Raw genomic sequence first — 25,575 nt, 5'->3', positions numbered from 1 at the left:
GCGAGGAGGTTACAGTAGTTTAGGTGAGGTATTACCAAGGAGGGAGTGAGAGTTTTTTTGCTCCATGGAGAGAAAGGGCTGGATCCTGGAGAATTTCTGGTGGTGGAAGCAGCAAGATTTGGAGAGGGACTGAATATGGGTGACTCTCAGTCACCGTACTTGAGAGACAGGAGAGGGTAGTGCTTACAGGGCCGGATTAACCCGAGGTCTAACTGGGCTATAGCCCAGGGACCTCGGGCATCCAGGGGGCCCTTCAAAGTCCGCAGCAGCATTATTGATCGGTCCGGGGGCGGGGGCGCCCCCAGCCCGATCAATTCTGCTGAGCACAGTCAGTCCAGTCCTCCATCCCCGGCGCTCATTACTCTGCTTACTGAGGAGATCTCGTGAGTGAACTTTCACGAGATCTTCTCAGTAAGGAGCTTACAGCGCGCCGGAGACGGAGGACTCGACTGACAGGTAAGCGCTTTGGGGGGGGCCCTCATGGGGGACGGGGGCGGCGGGCGGCTCACAATGGGGGCCTCACTGGGGAATGGAGGAGCCCTTAGCCCAGGGGCCTCCATTTTCCCTTAATCCGGCCCTGAGTGCTTACAATGGATAGGGATTTGAGAGGACTCTGGATGGGGGGGGGGAGGGGAGACAATGATTTCAGTATTAGATATATTGGGCCTGATTCATCAAGGCACGTATCTGCTGATTTTGAGTGTGTCGTGCACGCAATCACTCTGCGCATGGCCAGAACTGGCAGTGAAAGCGAATTCACGAAGACTACCACTAGGCAAACCAGCCAGGGTTGGTGGCACCATAGCAGGGGGACATGCCATAATGACAAACCAACCCCAGGCTTTTCAGCACAGGGCTAAATTCCCTAGGGAATGGGGTCCGCAAACAAAATGTGCAGGCCTCCCTCTCTAGGAAGACCCAGCCCCATGCAAAGCATTAGGGCTCTTCCCGCATGTGAAGATACTGAGTTTTCTGGACCAATTCTCCCCACTTCACTTTGGCTGGCCACCCACAGGTGCCTTCCTAGGCCAGGGAAGCCTACCCTGTACCTTCTAGGATTCGTATAGTCACTCAGGCAAAAGCAGTTAGAAAAGTACAACAGTACATTTATTGTAATAAAAACAACACTAGAATATTATGAACACACAGTAAAAATGGCTGTCCAGACATGACGGCCCATGTATCTGCTGATGTATTTCACTGGTAGAGCCACCAGCCACCCTTGAGCTTCCAACCATCACTTCCCAGAATGCACATCCTCTCCCCCCCTGGCGTGGCTCCTTATATCTAGGGTCAAATTTCCACAGTGTTTTCCCCTCCCTGGGCAAACACCTGGCTCTCTCGCTCTTTAAACATTGGTAGGTCTTGGATCAGGGGGTTTGAGGGGGGAGTGGAGATGTGGTGTACTTCCACAGAAGCCCCCTGCTGGGATGCAAACAAAATGTCTGGACTAGTCCTATGGAGATAAATGGATACTAATTGGCCTCCCCCACCTCCAAAGATAGGGTAGCAGTCAGCCCCTGCTAAAATGAACCCCTTACACTATTTTGTGATGTCACAGGGTCCCAAGCTGTTCCATACTTCCTGTAGATAAAGGAGGGGGAGGATGAATGCAGCTCCGGCCCTCTCACCTGTATCCTGGACACCATCTGATATCTACCCATAACCCACCTGGCTTCAATTTGAGAACAATGCATAACAGCATCACTGAATTAACAACCAACATGTTTTTACAATGGGTAACATGGAATGAAGAAGTCTCTTATCTAGGCATGGCTGAAATGTCCACTTATCCACATATAATTGGTCACTGCAGTTGTTCAGCTTGCGGACAAAAGCAAGGGCTATAAAAAGTACATGCTATAATCCACATTTTGTGAGAAACGAGGGACAAGATGGTTACAGTGTTATCAAACTCGTTTCATCACACCGCACCACTGGGCGGTGGGTGTGGAGCAATAAAATGGTGAATATATGTGTAAACACCATTTTAGTTTGTAGAACTACAAGTCCCAGCCAGTCTGGACTGCCATTAACAGTCTGGGCATGCTGGTTCTTGTAAAACGACAAGCTCCAGCATACCCATGGCAGCCTGAGCATGCTGGAACCCGAGGGCCCACTAAGCCATGTAGTTCCACAAATCACACCCCTCGTTGTCACCACATTATTTTACTAAAAAAAATTAGAAAAACCTAAAATGTCAATAAAACACACACGATATTGTAACCAAATATTTTTATTAAAAATAATAAATCCCCATATACTTACTATGTGATGTTTTCATCTGTAAGCGATCCAATCTTGTAAGATTTAATTCAGATTTCTTGAAACCGTAAAAAAAACCCAAAACATAATATTCCACAGGTCATGTAGTTGACCAAAAAAATCACATCCAAGATCCTGGAGTAGTCCAAAAAAAGCCTCAAAAATATTCCAAATGTAGATGAAAGTAATGTTTTTTTTCTTTCTTGTACCTAGACTAATCCACGGGATCCTGCTTGGCAAAAAAATAAACACAGTCAAAATAATGCTAATCTCTGATCTTCTATGGAAGATCACCCACCGCAGAATGTAATATGTGCCGAGGCCTATTTATATGCTAGGGAGTTTCTAATGACAACGTGGGAAATCTCCCTAGCTTGGGGTTGATTTGACATTGTAGCAGGGGGGCCCTGGCTGCGTGTCTCCTTGCTATAGTGCCACCAACCCTGGCTAGTTTGCCTAGTGCAGGTTTTTGTGAAACTCGGGGGACCCTGTGTTTTTCCCCCCCACAATTTCTTAGCAACCAGCAGTAGGCTGGTAGCACTAGGGTTAATATCCCACGCATTTTTTTATTAAAATAAATTATTTATTTACATTGTATTGAGCCGGCGGGTCAGGCGGATCTAACGCCTCCCAATCCACCAGCTCTGCAGGTGCTGGCAGGTACATATGTACCTGCAGCGTCCTGAGCAGTAGAGTACAGCAGACCTACACCCAAATTCAACAGCACACGGATACGTGCTTTGATGAATTTGTGAGTACAGTGCAATTCATTTGTGCGTTGATGAATTTTTAAGTATGCAAAGCTTATATACGTGCGAATAATACTGAATGCAGGTTGTGCTCAGAATACATGCCTTGATGAATCAGGCTCATTGATCATCAGAAAGCACTGGGACAACCAGGATGAGATAGCCGAAAGACAGGGAGAAAGTAGTGGGGAGAGATTGTGGGTCAGGGGAGGAGAGATAAATTTGTGTGTCATCAGCATACAGGTGATATTGGAGGTTACAGAAGCTGATGAAAGCACCAAGGGAGGAAGTGTAGAGTGAGAAGAGTAGAGGGCTGTCGTAAACATAGAGAGCTTGCAGTTATTTTTAAGGGATAATTCATAACTGCAGTGTAAATAGGTTGTATCAAATGAATCCAATGATAAGTTAGTGTAACAGTTAAAGACGCAGAGTCTGATGTAATTCTGTTTGATGGCTTTGCACACCCCAGTGTGAACAGATAGAAGTGTCACCTGGGGGCAGTTCAAAGGACTCCCGGGGTGAGATCTAAACTATTTGTGACACTTGAATAGACTTTTAGGTACCGCTCAGCATGTGGTCTGGCTCAAGGAGGCCTATATGTAATACTGTATAGACAAAAATAATTCAGTTTTAAAATGTGCTCTGTACTTTCATCCCATTTGTTTTATAACTGTTTGCAATTTTTTATTTGTATGTCAAATCTTTATTCATTATTTTTGTTATCTGTATGCCCTGTACTTTCTGTATATTAAATCTAAAATTTTATAAGTTGCGTCCTTGATACTCTAAAGAAATCATTGCCTGTTTAGAAGAGATTGCTCGTCCAGGTTACCCTGTGTGTGATTTGTTGAAACATTTGATTAACAAGCTGTGTGTGCTTGTATTTACATTTGTGTAACAGTCTGGAGGTGCGAAGAGTTAACCCTGTGTGTGCTGGTGTGGGTCTTGCTAGTTTGTGGAACTAGAAGCCTGTGTGCCAGTGTGGGACAGTATATTGGGGTCCTGTTGCCCGTACCCAATAGGGGATGGCTGAAGCTTGAAGTGTCTGAGGGTGTGAGAGCGCTGTGTTTGGAGGCGATTCCGTAGGTCTAGAACCTGTGTGATAGGTGAGAGAGACTGCGGGCTGAAATCGTGTGTGACCTCATACAGCAAACACCCCAAAGTCACGGCAGCTGAGAGCATGTTCGTGACAAGGGCCAAGAACAGATCATTGCAGGACTCTGACAAGTAAGGGTAAAGAAAGTTGGTGGGCTGAATAGAGTTAGATATAGAGACAGAAAGGAAGTAGTTGGTGCGGTAGAATGTAAAGCAGGAGAGGACTGTGTCATAGAGGCAAATTAAATGGATGGTTAGCAAGGGAAGAGGGTGGATAATAGTATTAAAGGCAGCAGATAGGTTGAGAAGGATTAGAATAGAGAAATGACCCTTAGATTTAGCAGTGGGAAGATCGCTGGTGACATTGGTGAGGGTGGTTTTGTAGAGTGGAGGGAGCAGAAGCCAGATTGCAGTGGGTTAAGGAGGGAGTGAGAGGAGAGAATGGAGCCCCAAAGGGGTTTCATGGCGAATGTGCCAACTCAGGGCAGTGGGGTGCTCTAGATCCCGGAACTGGCCCTGCACCCGGCCACCTTGCTGTTCCAGAAAGGACTGATCAAAAATTAGTTCCTCTGTGAACAAGTTTAAATTTAGAGTTGCAGAATGCCAGGCAGTGCGCACAGCATTCTGGATAGTCAATTAGAGGCTGGTGTTGGAGGTCAAGGTAATGGGTCACTCATTGCAGTGCTCTCTGCTTCACTGCTCTGTGTATTAGAAAAAAAAACATGAGAAGGGCTCAGAACCCAACATTACGGTGTGTCTGAGCATACCCAGCACACTCTGGGCCTGAGCCATGTTCAGACATAAGTCAGTTCGCGTGCCGCATCTCATGTGAAAAGCTTGGCGCATGCACAGAGACAGACCTTATACCAATGAGCGCAATTGCATGCAATTAATGTCTGATTACAAATGACATTTATGACTGCCTATGACTTGAGAGGCGGAACGGGAAAGGGAAGGGAAGGGAAGGGACAGATGAACATAGGCCTTGTACAGAAAGGGTGTACAGAGGGATGCCAATGCAGATGCAGCTGATTCAAGTCTTGTGTTTCCCTGGTTTCAGCCGTATCACTTGAACCAGCTACAGAGCAGGTGTAAATGCTGACTGATAGTGATGACATAGTTTTCGTGTTAAAAACCTACACGTGTGTACCACTAGCTAGCACAGAATGTATGTACGCAAACAAGATTGACTATATAAAAGTATTGTATGTACAGTATGCATTAAAAGTATCTTGATTTATGTATTTAATGTATAAAAAAAAAAATCCATATTTTTATTAATGATTATATTGTTAAGAATTGTTCATTTACTTTTGTAACACCCTCTTACTAAATATTATTGAGTGGAAACCCATCCCTATATTTCCCTGGTAAAATTAAATCTGATAGATTCAAACAGATAACCAAAAATATGTGTTATATTATATTTTTGATTATAGCAATGGAAAGTATTGATTACACAACAACAACAACAGTGAATAATATCATATCGCTCATCCCAGAAATTAATACATTCAATGTATACAGAAATCAACATGTAATCTATATAATTAAGTACATTTCTGGATCATATCATACTACTCCCTAAATCACTAACTTATAACTAGTCAACCCTAAACTTACAGATGATAAATTTGATTGTTATGCTACTAATATTTTTTCTTTATAAACCATTACTTTAATAGTATTAAACTATGTATGAAATCACTGGTTTTATACTATAAAATATATATTCTTGCAATATATTTAAAGAGTTCATATATATACAGTATATCACCCTTAAATGGGCATTGGTGCATGTATTGTCAGTTGAGGTATTTAACCGTTGCAGAGCTAAGGTGTCCAGTAGAATGAGTGTATTGAATATCCTTTTGCAATTTTTATAATGTAATCACCTGACCAATATGTCTTGAATTAATGAAAAACTACAGTAATTAAGATGGTTTCCATTTTGAATATTGTTGCCACCTTAGATAGCCTTCTCCAAAGAAATTGTAAACCATATCATTTAAACTTCACTTTGATTCTCTTTATATTCAAAGATGATGTTGTTGCATCATAACATTTAACGTTTCATAAATGACTGATGACACAAAAGTCTGTGGAAAGATGTGCACACTCTGGACACTATGGGATAAATGTATCAAGCTGAGAGTTTTCCGGCGGGTTTGAAAAACCAATCAGGTTCTAGCTTTCATTTATTTTGTACATTCTACAAAACGATAGCTAGAATCTGATTGGTTGATATAGGCAACATCTCCACTTTTCAAACCCGCCGGAAAACTCTCAGCTTGATACATTTACCCCTATATATTTATGTTTTCATTATCTTACTAGCGTGAGTGAGGTTATTATAATTTAACTGTTCTCTGCTTGAAGTAAAATCTTAATCTCATTATCTCTAAATACAATTATTTTTTTATAGGAAGGAAAAACTACTCTAGTTCACTTATATAAACATCTGTAGGCAGATTGCACACACCGTTTACTGCTGTACTGTGGAATGATACACTTATCTCTCACAACTGACTTATTTCTAGCACACAGATCCTCATCTTTGTGGTCTGAGGTTTCTCTATAGCTTATCCTCCTTTTGTATTGATCTCTATCTTTTTAGTCTGTCACAATAATCTCAATTCTTCCACTTTATTGCTAAATTCTCATCAATGTTCCTCTTCCTCGCCTCTCACATGTCCTCACCCTTCTCTCTTGTACTCCTCAACTGTCTGAACAGTCTTACCTTCTAGTGCTCTCTGTCGCCTGACACTTATGTTTTCTTCATTGCTAAGCATTCTCATTCCTGCTCTTTATATCACCACATTCCTCATACATATTCATTTATAATGTCAATACTGTTTTTCTATATTAGTGGTAACATTATTTAAACAATTTCAGTAACTCTGATAACATAAAAAAAAATTCCTATTAACATGGGTTACAGTTTATATTTTAAAATTTTGTTTATGTGCTCTGATGTGACCTTTTAGTGAACAGACACTTGTGTGTGTACAACTTTTTTTAACATGGCAATTTTATTAAAGATAAAGCCCATCCGGTTTTGACTTTAGTAAAATTGCAGTTTTATAAAAATGACAGCAAACCGCTGAAAATAATCGGCTGCTTAGTAAATGTAACCCTAAGGGGTAAATTTATCAAGTTGTGGGTTTGAAAAAGTGGAGATGTTGCCTATAGCAACCAATCAAATTCTAGCTTTCAATTTGTACAATGTACTAAATAAATAACTAGAATCTTAATAAATTTACCCCTAAGACTACATTCATTACCATAAAGTTGTATTAGAAAAAACAGGAACAACCACTATGATAAAACTACGATCACTGCTCCTCTCAACCTTATTTGGCTCCATCGAAGCCTTATTTTCTTCAGAAATATTGACAGTTTCCAGTTTTGTCCTCATTGTTGATCAGCTATGCATTTTCTTGCTTCTCATCTCTTACACATATGTATATAAATATTTCTATATATGTAGAACTATCAGCTATCAACCAGGTATAAACTACCAATTCAGACTTTTGCAGCATTTTTAAATGTATATTGTTCCACTCCATGGGCCTGATTCATTAAGGTTCTTAAATGAAGAGGATTCTCAATTCAGTCTCCTGGACAAAACCATGTTACAATGGAAGGGGTGCAAATAAGTGTTCTGTTTTACACATAAGTTAAATACTGACTGTTTTTTCATGTAACACACAAATATCAACTTTAAATTTCAGTGTACAAATAAGCTATCAAATATTTCTGTGTTACATGAAAAAACAGTCAGTATTTAACTTATGTGTAAAACAGAACACTTATTTGCACCCCTTCCATTGTTACATGGTTTTGTCCAGGAGACTGAAATGAGTATCCTCTTCATTTGAGATCCTTAATGAATCAGGCCCCATATCTTAATTGTCTAAGACAGTTTATTATAATTATCAGTTATTTATAGTGTGCCAAAATACTTAATTATGCTGGACACCTAAGTTCCATAGAGTAGGGAATTATGCATTATACATAAAATGTAGTTGAACAGGTAGCAAAATACTGAACTAACTACATAACCAAAATACTGGACAAACATAAAGCATAATATGGAACATACAAGAAGCAAATACAAGGACGTACATCTTGACGAGATGGAAACAGACAAGTAGACAGTTGAAAGAGCACCCTACTCTTGATAGCTTATATCTAACGGGGAGGGAGGGAGAATGGTAGGCTTTGATAAAGTGGTGAGCTTTTAAGAAGCATTTAAAACTTTAATGGATGGTGAAGAGTCTGATTGATCGTTGCAGGCATTCTATGAGTCTGGAATGGGACAGGAGAAATCTTGGAGGACATAGAGAGAGAGGTGATAGCCAGTGGAAAGTCAAGGCACAGTGAATCAGTGAATAAGGACATGAGGTACATGTAAAGGGTGAAAGATTGGGTAAGGGATTTGTTAGTGAGGGTGAGGAGTTGAATTGGATTCTCTAGGGTACGAGGAACTAGTGGGATTGGAAAAGTTGGAAGGCAGAGGGTCAGCAGGAGAAGAAAATTAATCTCCTTGCAGCTTTGTGGATGGATTGAAGTGGGGAAAGGCGGATGAGATAGATATAAGATAGTAGGTGGTTAAAATAATCAAGGTGTAAGACAACAAAAGAGTGGATATGAGTTTAGGATGAGAAAAGGTATCTTGGGTATGTTTCAAAGGTAGAAGTGACAGGCCTGGGAGAAAGAATGGATACTGAGAGTGAAGTAGAGGGCAAAGGCAAGGGTGACACCAAGTCAGGGAACTTGAGGAAAAGAGCAGTGTGTAGGGTTGTCAATGATGAGAGAGATGGGGTGGGAAGAAGACTCTGGAAGAACTGAAGATAATGTGCTCAGTTTTAGACATTCAGCTTTAAGTAGTGTTTAGACATCCTTGAGTAAATGGCAGAGAGACAGTTGATATACAAGATAAGAGGAGAAGGTGAGAGGTCAGGGGAGGAGAAATAGTTTTGGGTGTTATCAATATGTAGGTTGTAGTCCAAAGGAAATAATTAGTAAGGGTTGTACAGCAAGAAGAGCAATAGGCTGAGAACAGAGAGTTGAGGGACCCCAATGGGAAGAGGGAGATGAACTTGAAGTAGAGACTTGAGGAGGAGTGGACGGAGCAATTAGAAGTGACCAAGAGAGAAGAATTTCAAGAAGTGAAAGTATATTCTGGGTAATGGTTTCAAAATTGGAGAAGTGTAGGAGGATAAGCATGGAAAATTGACCCTAAGTCTTAGCAGAATAGAGCAGTTTGGTGAAGTGAAGGGGATTGAAACCTGACTGCAGAGGGTCAGGGAAGGAGTCCGAGGAAAGAAAGCTTGTGAGGTGGCTATAAATAATACAGTCAAATATTCTTAAGGCAAATGGAGGAAGAGAAATCGATTTTTAAAGACATAACTAGAACAAATAAAATATTACAAAGAGGATGAGGAGATAGAAGGTAGAGAGGGCCAAACTTGTGAGAGTTAACATTAAGAGTATTAGGTAAGTAAACAGAGACGATTTGTCTTAGGATGGGCCAGGTAGGCAAGTCTGAAAAGGTAGTTATCACGTGCCAGGTGTTCAGGCATCGCACCTGACACCCGGCAGACTTACCTCTCATTGGCGCTCCGCTTCCCGCTGGGCGCCGCCATCTTGGATTCGGGTCTGCGCATGCGCAGACCCGGCGATTACTCTAATTCCCCTGCTCTCTGCTGATTGGCCCTTCTCCCTGGCGGCAAGTTTAAAAGGCACCTCCTCTCTATCTTCAGTGCCTGTTCTTTGTGTTACCTACTGGTGATTGAAGTGGCTTCCTGTTACTTTCCAGTTATTTACCTCCCTTCTGGACTGCAGAGCTGACGCTCATCTTCGGACATCTCCACTACATTTGTCTTCAGAGCTGACGCTCATTCTCCTAAACTTTTACCACATAGTGGTCTGCAGAGCTGACGCTCACTCTACCGAACTCTCCGCCACATAGTGGTCTGCAGAGCTGACGCTCACTCTACTGAACTCTCCGCCACATAGTGGTCTGCAGAGCTGACGCTCATCTCCGGACAACTCCTCTACATTTGCCTTTAGAGCTGACGCTCATTCTCCTGAACCTTACACCACATAGTGGTTTACAGAGTTACACCGATCTGCATTATCTTCATTGCCATTACTTATTGTATTGACCATCCTTCCTACGGTACTACTGCCTGTAGTCTACCCAGGGACTTCCGTACAGTGCTCTAGTAGGGATCGTGGCCTGCGAGGTAGACGCAGCTAAGCCCATACCGCTTTGCGGCGGTTCCTGGTAAACACTGTCTCCTCATTAGACTCCGCGCCCTGTTGGAGTAGTGCCAAACTTTTCGAATCTCTTGGTTTCGCTACATCTGCCGAGTCTCCTCGTAAGAACCGTGACAGTAGTTTTGAGGGAGCATTTGAAAGATTTGAGGATGGGGGGGGGGGGGGGAGTCTGATTGGGTGAGGCAGGTAGTTCTAAATGTGGGGTGCATTGTGGACAAAGTCCTGAGGCTGGTAGTGTGAGTAGGGACAGGTAATGAGGAAAGACAAAGGCCATTGATAGAACATAATGGACGAGTAGGGAAATATTTCTTGATATGGTAGGAGATCTGGAGGGAATAGTGAGCTAATGGAGGGTCTTTCATTGAGGCATAGCGGAAGAGGAACTTTGAGAAAGGAAGATTAATCATGATGCCGCATACAGCACAAATTTCAGGGGGCACAGACATTTATCAGGCAAGTCTAGAAGTAGAAGGTTGTAATAATCAAGGCAGGAAAAGACAAGAGCATGGATTATGGTCTTGGTGGCATCCAGGGAAAGGAATGGGTGAATCCTGGCATAGGTAGAAGTGACAGGAATGGGCAAGGGACTCGATGTGGGGAGTGAAATTGAGGGTGAAGTCTCACAACTCTTATACAAAAGCACCTGCTAATGTTGGCGCAGCTCTAGTAGAAGGTGTGGAGTTTAATGCGCCCCGAGTCTTCTCCAGGAACCCTGCAAAGGAGGTTTGGGTTTTGCCGCAGGAGACAGGCAGGTCGCAGTCCTTCACTGAGCCATTTAGCGAGGTACGAGAGAGAGAGTAGTCAGGCAAGCCGAGTCAGCAACTTACGAGCATCGGATGTACACAGGGAAGAATCCAATATAATGGTCAGACAAGCCGGGTTGGTAAGGAAACATTGGAGAGCAAGAGGGAAGGTCAAGAACAACCAAATGGTACACAGGGAAGAAGCACAGGAACGCTGGAGCAGGGTGACCCAATATTCTGGCACCAGCATGATGCCAAAGTCTGCTTTAATTAGTACCAACAGCCAATATAAATGCCGGCGGCGTGATGTTATTGGCCACCGCCGGGGATCCTGATAGCATCCCATTGCTTACGGGACGTGCATGCGCAGTGGAGCCGGCGGTCCTGACGGAAGCCTAGCAACCAGACACAGCAGGGGAAGTGACAGGCGCCTGTCCAGAAGGAGCGTAGGGACGGAGCCTGACATAATGTCACAAATGATCCCCAGGCACCGTGTGCATGGAAAACAGAGCAGAGGATGACATGATCCACCTGAAGGGAGATCAGAGGAAGGGATGTGACGTTAGGTTGTGGAAAGATGATAAACTCAGTTTTTGATATGTTGAGCTTAAGGTAGCGTCCAGCCATCCAGGTGGAGATGGCAGAGAGGCAGTTGGACACACGGGAGAGGAGGGAGAGACGTCAGGGGAGGAAAGGGAGATTAGAGTGTCATTGGCATAGAGGTTATTATTATTATTATTATTATTAACCTTTATTTGTTAGGCACCAAAAGTTATCCGCAGCGCCGTACATAGTACAAACAGTAAACCATACAAGGTGAAACAGTACAGAACAGTAAACACAAAGTACAAATGCTTCAGAAGCTGCGGGCAGACAAACAGAGTAAATACGGAGCAGAAGAATGGGTATGGAGACAGGAGGGGAGAGGGGCCCTGCTCATTCGAGCTTACATCCTAAGGGATGTACTGAAGGTCAAATGAGCGGATGAGTCGACCAAGAGAGGAGGTATAAAGAGAGAAAATGAATGTGCCAAGAACAGAGCCTTGGTGAACCCCAACAGAGGGGGACAGGAAACGAGCAGACACCAGAGGAAGAGACACTGAAGTAATGATCAGAGAGGCAGGAGATAAACCAGCAAAAGGCAGTGCCTCAAAGGCCAAGGGAGTGAAGGGTGTCAAGGAAGAGAGGATGGTCAACTGTGTCAAAAGTGACAGAGAGTGTTATGATCCTGTTCAAAAATTAATTCCTTTAATTATAGCCATGGAGCCAGAAATGTGACACAAACATTACACTGTTTATTACAGCAAAAACACAGTCCAGGTAAAAAATAAAGAGAGACCAGTTCAGGCTTGATAAATCAACAGACTTCCGGGTATAGCAAAATAGCAGGTACCTCTGGTGTTCCAGAGGTACTGCAGGGTAACATAACAGAGTCCAAAATAGTCCCAGAGGCAGATCATAATAGAGAGGTCAAGCAAGAGCAGGGAAAAGTGGGTGTCTGTACTTTTTATCCTCCCCTTTGTGTGTCTCCCTTTACCCCTCTTCTCATATCTATACCCCCACAGTCTTTTACCATTTGCTACCACCATCCACTTTTCCCCTGTGCTCCTCACAACCCACTTTTCCTCTTGCTCTGCACCTTCTCCCACCTCCTCCTTCATCTTCCACTTTTCCATCTTCACCACTTAACTTCCTCCTCTTCTTCTACTGAACTTCACGATGGAGTCCTGTAGGCTGTCAATCAGAAACAGCGTGGATAAATGAAGGTAGAACAGTTTCCAACTCCACATAACTGGATCTGAGGATGGCAGGTAAGCACAATCTTTTCAGTGTAATAATTTTCTTCATATACTATAATATGATGCTGGCCATGTCCTTCATGTCAAAGAGGCGCAACAACACACACATCATTGTAACACCCCTATCACTGTGACCATGCGTCTTTGGATTTTGTGCATACAATCCACAAATTCACTCTATGCATGCCCAGAAGTGTCTCATATGCCACAGAACACAGCTACATTCCATTAATCTTCGAGCGCAAAGGACACTTACTACAGTCTATAATTTCTGGGAACATACGGGGCGAGGAGGGGGCATTTGGCCGTACTCAATGTACAGTAAGGGCATGCCAATCACGAGCGCACGCAGCAGCGTCCTATCCAAGCTCTGGGCATCTCAAAACGACTTGTTTTTCAGCTTTGGGCCTGATTCATTAAGGAAAGTTAAGCACAAAATTGAGTAAGTTTTCTTACTCAAGTTTTCTAGACAAAACCATGTTGCAATGCAAGGGGTGCAAATTTGTTTATTATTTTGCACATAAGGAAAATACTGGCTGTTTTTTCATGTAGCACACAAATACTTGATAGCTTATTTGTACACTGAAATTTAAAGTTGATCTAGGACATGCCCTACCCCAGCTATAAATCTTCCATCATATTTTAAATTTACTTCCCCATCCAATGCAACATGGTTTTGCCTTACTTGCTTACTTTTGCTTAACCTTCCTTAATGAATCAGGCCCTATATCTCTACAGGGCTACTCAAGTGCTGCTTAATAATGATGATGGCTGCGTATGCATCCTTTAACAGGCGAATGCAAAAATGTATTTTATGTACAGTAGACAATAATAACATTGTAATAAATGTATTTCATGAAAAAAAAATTAAAAACATTTTTGTTAATTTTTAATATTTTATCATTACTGCCTATATTATTAATTATTATTATTATTATTATTATTATTATTAACAGGTGACATTAATTCAACATTTTTTTTCCTGTGCTTTCTTTTCAGGATTTATATTTCACACAGATATTGGACGTATCCTGCAGAGTTCTGTGTAGTAGAGCAGAGCAGACCTACACCCGTATTCATCAAACGCATGTATCTTCTAATCCACTCTTAGTTGAATATGGTCGTACGCAGACCCGAATTACGTGCATTCTGAACCAAACACAAATTGTGCTCAGCACGCGTGCCTTGATGAATCAGGCCCTCCAGCAACAAATCAATGAGTAGAGTGTAATGTTACTGTAGTACATGGTCACATGGATAACAAGTTTGAAAAAAAGAAAACAGTGCCTCAAATTCAAACTACTCTAAATAACACTTTGGGGTAAATGTATCAAGCTGAGAGTTTTCTGGCGGGTTTGAAAAAACAATCAGGTTCTAGCTATCATTTAGTTAGTACATTCTATAAAATGATAGCTAGAATCTGATTGGTTGCTATAGGAAACATCTCCACTTTTCAAACCCACTGGTAAACTCTCAGCTTGATACATTTACCCCTTTGTTGCTAAAGAAAGCAAACCATCTGAGAGACGGTTCTTAAATCCATTTATTATATGTCAGTTCTGAGAGCATAGAATCAAATTTTTGGGTGAAAAATATATGTTGAAAAAAGTAACAGTTATCAGCAAATGTAACCAATTTACACCCAAATGGCTATTAAAATAATACTATTTTAACAATTTTTTTTATGACAAACTCTCAATTCTTGTGCCATAGTTTTGAATATATTTCAGAAATGTTTGATCAAGTTTCAACATCACGCCTCTCTTAAAATTATATTACAGATGAAATTTCAACACAAACTGATAATCTGAATCAAGATTCCAATGAATACAACCACTTCTGCAAAACAAGTACTTGATGTTTATTTGGAATTTCTAACTTCTTGTTTGCTCTTCAATTACCAGTGAGGACATACAAGGCTTCACCTAACTGCAGTGGGTTCATTCCCACACCGAAAGGGTTAATTAGTGATGTCAGTGACCTGCAGTTAGTTAGTTTCACTGCATACTCTTGTTCTTCCAGTCTGAGCTATAAACACTAAGTAGTCCAAATGCAAATCCTTTAATAAGATCATTATGATCAGTGCTGTTCTGTCCTGCTGTAATAAATCTTCATCTAATCCAGTTAATGTTTCTCTGGCTTCCTTCAGTTCTTTGGCTGTCTGTTCGGGGAGATGATGTTATACCATATTCATCACAGATGTAACATATATTAGAGGAGACATGGTCAGATATACTCGATAGTCTAAGCTTGTGTAGGCAAAGCTCATTAGGAGACACACAGGAGGCTTATAAAACATTTGATCAGGCCTGCTTAAGTCCTACAAAATGATTCATGTAAATCCAGATATGCTTGATTGCTCCCGGAATAGCATAAAAAACTAATATATATATATATATATATATATATATATATATATATATATAAAAATCATTCTTGTATAGTGGGATCAACTTAAGCTGGTAAACTGTGGGGCAAACTGAAACATGGTAAAACATATTCTAAATGTAAGATTTGGACAGCACCCTCTGCGTAGATTTAGATGGGTACACAAGTGTTAGCCATTTCCTCATAGCATACATGTGAATTTCGCACATGGAGATTACAGCTGGATATTGGCCAATCAGAGGCAGAGATTAATTCAGTACTACTACCAGAACATCTTAAGCAGCTGCTATGGGGCCCGATGATGACGGGAGCCTGAAATAGCTGGTCCCTTCACACTGGAGGCCCCTGCTCTGCTTTTATCATGCACGGGACATTCACAGTGAAGCCCTGTTTGGCATTTCATTTCCAGGCTGCACGTAAAATTATACATGTGAAATGCTATCTTTACTATGTGTTACTGCTGGATAGGGTCACACTTTTACATGTCAGCATTAAATCAGACACCTAATAGTATTAAAGAGAGTGGACATCTCATTAAGGGACTAGAGCCTATGCTACTGAGGAGCTTACGGTGACATCACCAGTATTGGAAGTCTGTCTCAGATGCAAGACTACTTCCCTTCTACCTTACAGTCGCTGGGTGGTTCCGCGCGTTATCTGCTCTGCGTCCACTAGAGACTGCGACCTGCGGTTGAGAGCAGCTAAGACCATATTCCCTTGCGGGAATCCCTGGTGAATACCTCTTCTCCGTTAGACTCCTCTCTGGGGGTAAGCTGTCACTCGAGCAGAGGTCGGGACCATTCCCATTATCTGACATTCGTGACACCACCATTGCTGAAGCAATTGTCCTTGCTCAACTTTTCTGGACAAAACCATGTTACAATGCAAGCGGTGCAAATTAGTTTATTATTTTGCACATAAGGAAAATACTGGCTGTGTTTTTCATGTAGCACATAAATACTTCATAGCTTATTTGTACACTGAAATGTAAAGTTGATCTAGGACATGCCCCAACCCAAATATAAATCTGCCATCTCATTTTAAATTTACCTCCCTGCATTGTATAAATTAAACATCCAAGCCGTCTCTTTAATCTCTCCAGACTCGTTAGAGTAATTTTCTAAATTCCCTGGAGAATCACATTCCAATTGAGAGTCTCTTTAACCCTTGTATTGCACACAGATCTTCTTTAACTACAAAGACTCCCTTATTATAGGCCAAAACGCTCCTTTCACTACAGTGACTGATTTTTTTTTTTTACCCTTCAGATGAGGACTGCATACTACACAAAAAGACACCCCTTCAGGCTCAATTGGTAAAAGGTTCATCACAGGCCCCACAAATTCCAAGAGTAGAAAGCTAGACACTAGTAAATAGCTAAAAGCATGTATGCGTACAGAAACAAGCCCCCTAACTTATGGGGTTACCTAGTGCAAGTAAGTGCCTTTCAGTTACTTGGGGTTTTACTCCGGCTCCATTCCACTGCCAGCTCTGGTTGCAGCACCTCAACGATTGTGGCCCAACATTACCCAATGGAATAGAGCTGTCCCCAGCCCTCCTTAGCCTGGTCTCCTTCTTGGTACTCTGCTGCGCTTCACCCGCACCTGCACAGACCACAGAGGTCTAAAAAATTGTGCCAGATTTGAATCTCCTGCACCAGATCTGCTCCCGGATGTAGCAGGTGTTCCTTGGGTAGCCAGCCCAGATCTCGGCCTGCATCAGATTGTGCAGTGCTTGGACCCAAAAGAAGATGGGCAGCACAGTGGCTCAGTGGTTAGCACTTCTGCCTCACAGCGCTGGGTTCATGAGTTCAATTCCTGACCATGGCCTTATTTGTGTGGAGTTTGTATGTTCTCCCCATGTTTGCGTGGGTTTCCTCCGGGTGCTCCGGTTTCCTCCCACACTCCAAAAACATACTAGTAGGTTAATTGGCTGCTATCAAAATTGACCCTAGTCTCTCTCTCTCTATGTCTGTGTGTGTATGTTAGGGATTTAGACTGTAAGCTCCAATTGGGCAGGGACTGATGTGAATGAGTTCTCTGTACAGCGCTACAGAATCAGTGGCGCTATATAAATAAATGGTGATGATGATGATAAGCCCCTATACTACAATAAAACACTACCTATTATTGGATACAGGAAAAGACATAGAGGAAGAGGAGGTGTACATTATATACCATCCTGGGGAATGTTCTTTTTTATTTTTACAACTTGTCTGATGACCGCCATGAAGAATTGAAGAGGAAAATGGAATATTACCAGGACAAGCTAATCCAAGGACAAATCTTGATAATGTCCTATAACTAAAGAATTATTTACATAGCATTAAGGTGCTCTAAAGTTAGGATCAGTCTGATTGGGTAGACCTGATTCTGGAAGGGCACTTGTACAAACAAATAACCACATACATACATATTGCCTTAATGCAAATTTACTGGGGGCCCTGAGGGGCAGGAAAACTATGTATATGTTATGTAAATATTATGACTAGAAACTATCATAATGCATGCTAACAAGAAGGAAACTTATATGTAATATACTGAGACATAGACGATAGTGAGCACCCTTGTTTTGCTGCAGTCATATTTCAGCTAGCATGCCGACATCAGACCGAAAGTGTGCGTGGGATGAGTGTCTGTCTATTCATCATGATGCAGCGGAGCATCTCTCACTCCGAGATCGGCCAGCAGATAACTGAGTCCTACCCATAGATGTAAATGCTTTTTTCTTTTTTATTACATGCAGGAAACATACTGTCTGCTTTTGCATATAGAACATACACAGGACATCTTTATTGTTACACTGCAATTTAGAGTTGAGCTAGGACACGCCCCCTCCCAATGCTAAATCTGTTTGCACATTTTATATTTCCTTCAATACATATGTGTCAATGTACATAAGGTTACAGTCACATTTATATGCTAAAAAAAAGTATTTAAAATACATGAAAATTACAATGCCTTTTCCACTCATTGCAATGTCCTTTTCATGTGATATTGAAATTTAAAAGGTTTTCATATGACTTAACTATAATGGTTTGTGATTATTTATAAAATACATTGATTTATCATAATTACTACCTTCTAGGCATGTCAGCATGTTCTTTTCATCAAACCTGCAGAAGGGTTTATATTAGTTACACATCCCAAAGAATGTTCTATGAATACAATTGTATCAAATTCACAGGGCAGCACAGAGCTGTGTAGTATCCAAGGGTAAATGAGAAGGAAAGTGTAAGATAAAAAGGAATTTCGTTCATAAACTAGTGCACACTAGCTTACCTAAAGAAGTTGACCTGTTATATATGAATGTCCGTCACCTCCTAGAGCATTTCCTCAGCATTTGGTGGTTGCAGCAAGCAGTTAAATGCCACTCACCCGCAGTGTACCATGGATAGGTTGCCTAACAACCTTCAAGTGATGTTTTCATCTACGAGCGCTTTCTTGGATGAATGAAGCCCTGAAAATGAGATAAAATGTAATCATAAATGTTTGATAAAATATAAATACTCATTCTTGCCTGAACACCAATCAACGCATCTAATCTTCTGACCTCCACATAAACAGCACACAAGAGGATATAGTTTGATGCCAGTTTCAAAAGTACAATGTAATAGCCAATCTCATTATCCAAGTTTACAAACAATATACATTTTGATAAAATTATATCAGTGATAGAGATGAGATGAGTTGAATATGCTATTCATTTCATATAAAACTAAAATGTAAATTTGACAATTTCTGGTTGTTTTTGTGTAAAATTTAGGCAAAGTAATAAATGTAACTATTTCACACATTTTGGCGGGAATTCAATTGCCAGCGATGTGGTGCACATACATAGCACTGCGCACATTGCCGGCAATTACGGTAGAAATCTCTACTCATTTTTCCTCACACCCCATAGAGAGGTGTCAAATCCTTTCCGCAAAGTCTTCCACGGTTGTTCCGGAGACAATTCATTCCCACCTAACACTCACCTGCTAAATGTTACCAAATCGTTAGGCTCTGTTGATTGTGTTCATTTTTTATTTTTTTTAAACCTTAATATTACATATGAGGAAAAGAGAGCAATGACACAATGTTTCAAAATCAATTAAGACAGAATTTCCTCGACCTTAGCTGAATTGGCATTAACATGTGTTTGAATTAAATATGTTCAAATGTTGCATTGAATACTGCTAAATAATTGACAAGATATATTCTCTATATTATCACATAATCATTTCTTGTTCCCGGGACTCTTTACCAGTTTTGCCTCTGAAATGGGTGTAAAAAGGTGCATTTGCAGTAACAGTTAATAAACCATTTCACAGAGCCTCAACAGGAACTGTATAAGAAGCATCCACTTAAGGCAGTATCAACTATGTTGCATCTTATGACCTCATTAGACTGTGTGGAATCAGGGTTGGTTTTATACAAGATAGCCCCAGGCAGAAGAAGATAATGTGCACCCCACCCCTTTCCATGGATATACACAAAAGTTACATCCATATATACATAAAATTACACATGCCACACCCAAAACACTGAAGAAAGTGGAACTAGATCAATAAATACACTGCCCCAGTACATGACAGCTAACTAGACACAGTACTGTGTGCGGTCTAATGTCTTACAGACAGCGGCACTGGGCCTGCAGAAATGAACATTCAATGTAAAAATCAAAACACATAAAATCAAAATACATAACTTAAAAGAAACAAAAGAAAACAAAAGACTGTGTTTGTGTCGTTCCCTAAGAAGGTAATACAATTACCCCCACCAAATACAGGACCTCTGTGGGATGTCCTAAAATATATATCTTATAAGTATTATCTTGTTTCCTTTATTTTCTATTAAGGGCTTTGCAAAAGCCACAGATTTCTGCACACAAGTAAGATTTTTTTTTCTGTAGACTTGAAATGATCTTTCTAATAAGTTTGGGGATCATGTAAGTGTTTTATATTGGGTGGGTGTTGATATGAGCTGTATGTCTGGTATGTTACATACACATTTTTGGCTTCTGGAGCTTTATACGATTCTATAAGCAGGAACCGGCTTTTGAAACAAATCAGAGATCCTGTTCACCACTCGGTCTGTTGGGGGAAGAAGGGAGATGGGATGTTCTTCCTGCACAGTTTATCTGGGTTTCTTTCAGACTGTTACTGACCACAGATGTCACTTTGCCACAGACACTCGCCGACTGCAAATGCCAACTATGCAGTAGTTATAAGAGAACCTTGCTGCCTCCACTAGGCTCCTTTGCGGCGCCTAGAACCGCTTAAATCTGGGGTAGCTGGTATAGCTGCTACAGCGCCTCTTTGCTCTGGGTTGGCTGGTACCTCCTGACCGCTTACTATGGATCAGGACTGCTGGGTAGCGGGCAGAGCGTTTGTCACTTGATAATCCAGCCATGATTCTTTAAAAACATGAATACCTTCTCTGTACTATCTTGACATATAGCTCTTGCTACTCCTACTACTGGAATGTCATCCACATAAGGCCAGACAGTGATTGAAGCAAAGACAATTAATTGGGCACTAGGAGATAAACTATAATTAAAAATTGATTAATAAACTGTGCCCAATGTATATGCAGCTCCCAAAGTAGCAATCACTGTTTTTACTACAAGAAAAAACAACTACAAAAAAGAAAAATTATGAGCGCTGATACAATAGACAATTAAAAAATAATTATTAATGATAAAAACAATTACATAAACGGTCTGCATTCCTGAAGTATAATGGATAGTTATATATATATTACACACACACACACATATATATACGCACATACATATACTCACACTATATGGACTAAAGTATTTGGCCACACCTGTTAATTATTGAATTGAGGTGTTTCAATTAGACCAGTTGCCAGTGGTGTATAAAATCAAGCACCTAGCCATGCAGTCTCCATTTGCTAACAATTGTGATACAAAATGGGTCTTTCTGAAGAGCTCAGTGACTTCAAGCGTGGCACTGAGATAGAATGCCACCTTTGCAATAAGACTGTGCATTAAATTTCATCCCTGCTGGATATTCCATTGTCAACTGTGATATTATTAGAAAGTGGAAGTGTTTAGGAACAAAAGCAACTCAGCCATGTGGCACATGGTACGTAAAAGTCGCCAACGCTCTGCTGATTCCATAGTTGAAGAGTTCCGAAGTTCCACTGGCATTAATGTAAGCACAAAAACTGTGCAGCGGGTGCTTAATGAAATGGGTTTCATGGCTGAGCAGCTGCATGCAAGTCTCACATCACCAAGACTAAAGCCAAGCTTCAGATGGAGTGGTGTAAAGCACACAGACTCTGGACTGTGGAGCAGTGGAAACATGTTCTGTGCAGTGATGAATCACGCTTCTCTGGGTTTGACACGGTATAGTTGTACAGCCATCATGGAGACCCTAAACACTAGCTATACATAGTCCAGCTCTCTCTCAGGACCAGCCAGCTCACCCAGCATTGGTCTCTCTGAACAAATGAAACAAACAAGCTTTTATACATGATGCTCCTCCCCCAGCCTTAGCTTGATGTGACACACCCACCTTCTCTTTAAAAGAAAACACCCATCACTGCCTCTGTTTGTACAACCAGACACGCCCTGTCTGTTTGCTGAGAGGAAGGATTTCAGATCATGTAAGTTTAACCAAATTTAAATTATTGCTTTTCATACATAAGTCTTCACTCTAGGTGCATTACTGCACAAATGTTTTACTCTACTTCCCTGCTTTCTCTGTATATTGCCAGCTAAATGCCTCCTTTTGTTACATATCCCTCCCCCTAGCGTCTCCAAGTCGGGGGACGCGGACTTCGCGAGGAGCGCATATTTTCGTGACAATGCATCTGCATTCTTGTGCAGAATCCCAGGTCTATATTCTACGGAGATCTTGAAAGGTTGTAGTGCCAAGAACCAGCGGGTTACCTTGGCATTTACCTCCCGGTTGCTCTGCATCCATCTCAATGGTGCATGGTCTGTTATTAAGGTGAACTCTCTGCCTAGGAGATAATAGCGCAGAGCTTCTGTAGCCCATTTTATGGCGAGACATTCTTTCTCCACAGTGGCATATTTTTGTTCCCTTGGAAGCAACTTACGACTTAGGTACAGGACAGGATTTTGTACTCCATTCTTCTCCTGTGACAAGACTGCACCTAAACCAACACCAGAAGCATCAGTTTGGAGGAAGAACCTCTGGGTAAAATCCGGTGCTTGTAGAACTGGGGAGGAACAAAGAGCTAACCGAAGATCAGACCAGGCGGTTTCTGCAGAATCAGACTAGGTTAATCTATCTGGACAACTTTTTTTTAACATGTCCGTAAGTGAAGCAGCTCTAGTGGCGAAGTGGCTTACAAACCGTCTGTAATAACCTACTAAGCCTAAAAAGGTTCTTAACTATGACTTTTTTTCTGGTCTTACCCAATTTTTGACTGCCTCCACTTTGTCTAGCTGGGGTTTTACATGCCCTCGACCAACAATGTACCCCAGATATTTGGCTTCTCTCATGGCTATGGCACATTTCTCTGGGTTAGCTGTTAACCCTGCTGACCTTAATGAAGCTAAGACCGCCTCAACTTTGGCTAAATGTGATCCCCAGTCTGGGGTATAAATCACTATATCGTCCAAGTAAGCGGCTGCATAAGCTGTGTGAGGTCGTAGCAATTTATTCATGGCCCTTTGGAACGTGGCAGGTGCCCCATGCAACCCAAAGGGTAGGACTTTATATTGATAGAGACCATCAGGGGTGGAAAATGCAGTCTTTGGCTTGGCCGTGGAAGTCAGGGGAACTTGCCAATAACCCTTTGTTAGATCAAGGGTTGTTAAATAATTGCTACCAGCAAGATTTTCCACTAGTTCATCCACACGTGGCATTGGATAGGCATCAAACTGCGACATACTGTTTAGGCGCCTAAAGTCATTGCAGAACCTAATTGGGTTTCGGGACAAGCCCAATGGGACTATTCCATTCACTAGTGGACTCTTCAATCACATCTAACTTTATACATCTACCCCCTGGTCTTTGTCTGGCTAGCATTTAGGGTCTCAAGAAACAGTGTAAAATCTGTATGGTGTCAATTACATTTACCATCCTGACATTAAAACTGCATAAAAAGGAAGAAGTTGCTTGTGCGTGCTTCAGCAGCAGCGGCTCGGGCTACAAATGGTGTCAGAAGTGGGATGCTCAGGGAAGCAAGTTTCCACTACCCAACCCGCGCAGATGTTAACATGGAGGAACTGTTGAGAACCCTCGTGCATGTGGCCACTGCGCAGCAAGTTCAGGTGCTAGGAGTTGCTGAGCCACAGGTGGAAAACACCAGGCTCTTAAGGGAAGAGTTAGGCCAGGTGAGGCGTGACAGAAATGAACCACCTGGTTCGACTCTGCAGAAAATGTTGCCAGCTGATGACGTAGAAGCATATCTGGTGTCCTTTGAAAGACTTGCAAAAAGGGCAAAATGGCCTCCTGAAGATTGGGCTGAGAGGCTGGCTCCATATCTGATTGGTGAAGCTCAGCGAGCTTATATGGATCTGGATGAGAACCGGGACTCTGATTATTCGCATCTAAAGTTTCAGATATTGGATTGCATTGGGGTTTCCGAGCCAGACCGAGCCCAGCGCTATCATGAATGGTGCTATAATAAAGATAAACTGGTCAGAGCGCAATTGACTGAGCTTTCCAAAATTTTAAAGAAATGGCTGCATCCTGAGGAGAATTCGCCTTCTCAGATTATAGAAGTTCTGGTGATAGATCACTGCATCCAGGGACTAAACTGCGATCTGCAAAGGTGGGTGCTGCAATCAGATCCACAAACTTATGAAGAACTTGCCACAGTGGTAGAGAGGTTTTGTGCGCTACAGCAAATGACTAAAGAACCTACATTCGTGCCAAAGCTGATGCCACGTCAAAAGCCAGGTTTGACAATCCTTGCTATAGGGTCTATGAAACTGCTACGGATAGAAGGCCAGTTACAAAGGTGTGTAATCTGAAGTGCTTCAAATTTGGTGAGCCAGGCCACTTTAAGGCAGAATGTCCTAAACTACAGGAACCCATGGACTGTTCCCTGGCACATATTGGGCTTTCCCAAGCTGTTTTACCATGAGTCCCACATCAGGAAGTCCTTGTTTGTTCTGGGTGACTGTGCTAATAAACTTAAACCTTGTCTTGGCCTTGGTTGCCTCTGGGAGTGAACTTTCGTTAGTTTCCTGCTCTGCCTTACCCAAAACCATAAGTACTCGGTTGCCCAAGGTGAAGGTTCTTTGCATACATGGGATGACTGAGGAGTATGAGAGAACACTTCTGCCAGTCACACTCAAAAACCAGACAGTTATGGTGGTAGCTGCCATAGCAGCTAAACTCCCATATCCACTCATTTTGGGGCAACACTTCCCACTGTTTAATGAGGTCCTCAGTGAGCAGGTTCAACCGGACATGCCGGCAACTGATGCACCTTTCGGAAGCCAGGTCTTAAAGGAGCCACCTAAGAATTCACAACATCTGGACCTCGATCATTGGGAACCGCCAAACCGGAATGCCATCCTGGGAATCAGAGCAGGAGTTCCACAAAAGCATCCACCTGTGGGGAAACATGGACAGTCCAAACTAGCATTGGCTGGTGATATGGCGGATGAGCCTACCCCGCCTGTCAGTGAGGATACGGACTGGTCCGCATTACCAATTTTGTTTCCTCTGCAGGACTTTGCTCAGGACCAACTTAATGATGCCACTTTGGAACATGCTTTTAAAAGTGTGACTGAGGTGATTGGGTAGCAAAAGCCGCCCAACCTGCAAAAGGTACATCATATTTTGTCAAAAATAATTTTCTGTATAGAGTTGCTGTTGTACAGGGTGAAAAAGTAGGACAATCAATGGTCCATGTACCCCTAGTGTTAAAAGCAGCACACACACATCTGTGGGGGACACCTGGGGGGGGGAATAAAACACAGGAACGAGTTTTGCTCAGGTAACACTGACCTGGTGTACACATGGCAGTGAAAAAGTATTGCCGGTCCTGTCCCATTTGTCAGAGAACCTGTCCCAAACCCATGTACAGGGCACTTCTCATTCCAATACCAATAGTACAAGCTCCGTTTTTTTTCTTTTCTTTTCTTTTTTTTTTATTGAGTTTTACAAAAACAACATATGCAAAACATACCAAACAATTTACATCTGGGAAACAAGATGTTTACAAACATTGAGGGTTACTCAGAATTCTAGAAGGTGAATGGGTATGTTATCATAACAGAATAAGAATGTTGTTCTTCTTGTTTTGTTTC

Source organism: Mixophyes fleayi, chromosome 8, assembly GCF_038048845.1.
Source record: "Mixophyes fleayi isolate aMixFle1 chromosome 8, aMixFle1.hap1, whole genome shotgun sequence".
NCBI classification, from domain to species: Eukaryota; Metazoa; Chordata; class Amphibia; order Anura; family Limnodynastidae; genus Mixophyes; species Mixophyes fleayi.
This window is presented reverse-complemented; position numbering follows the sequence as displayed.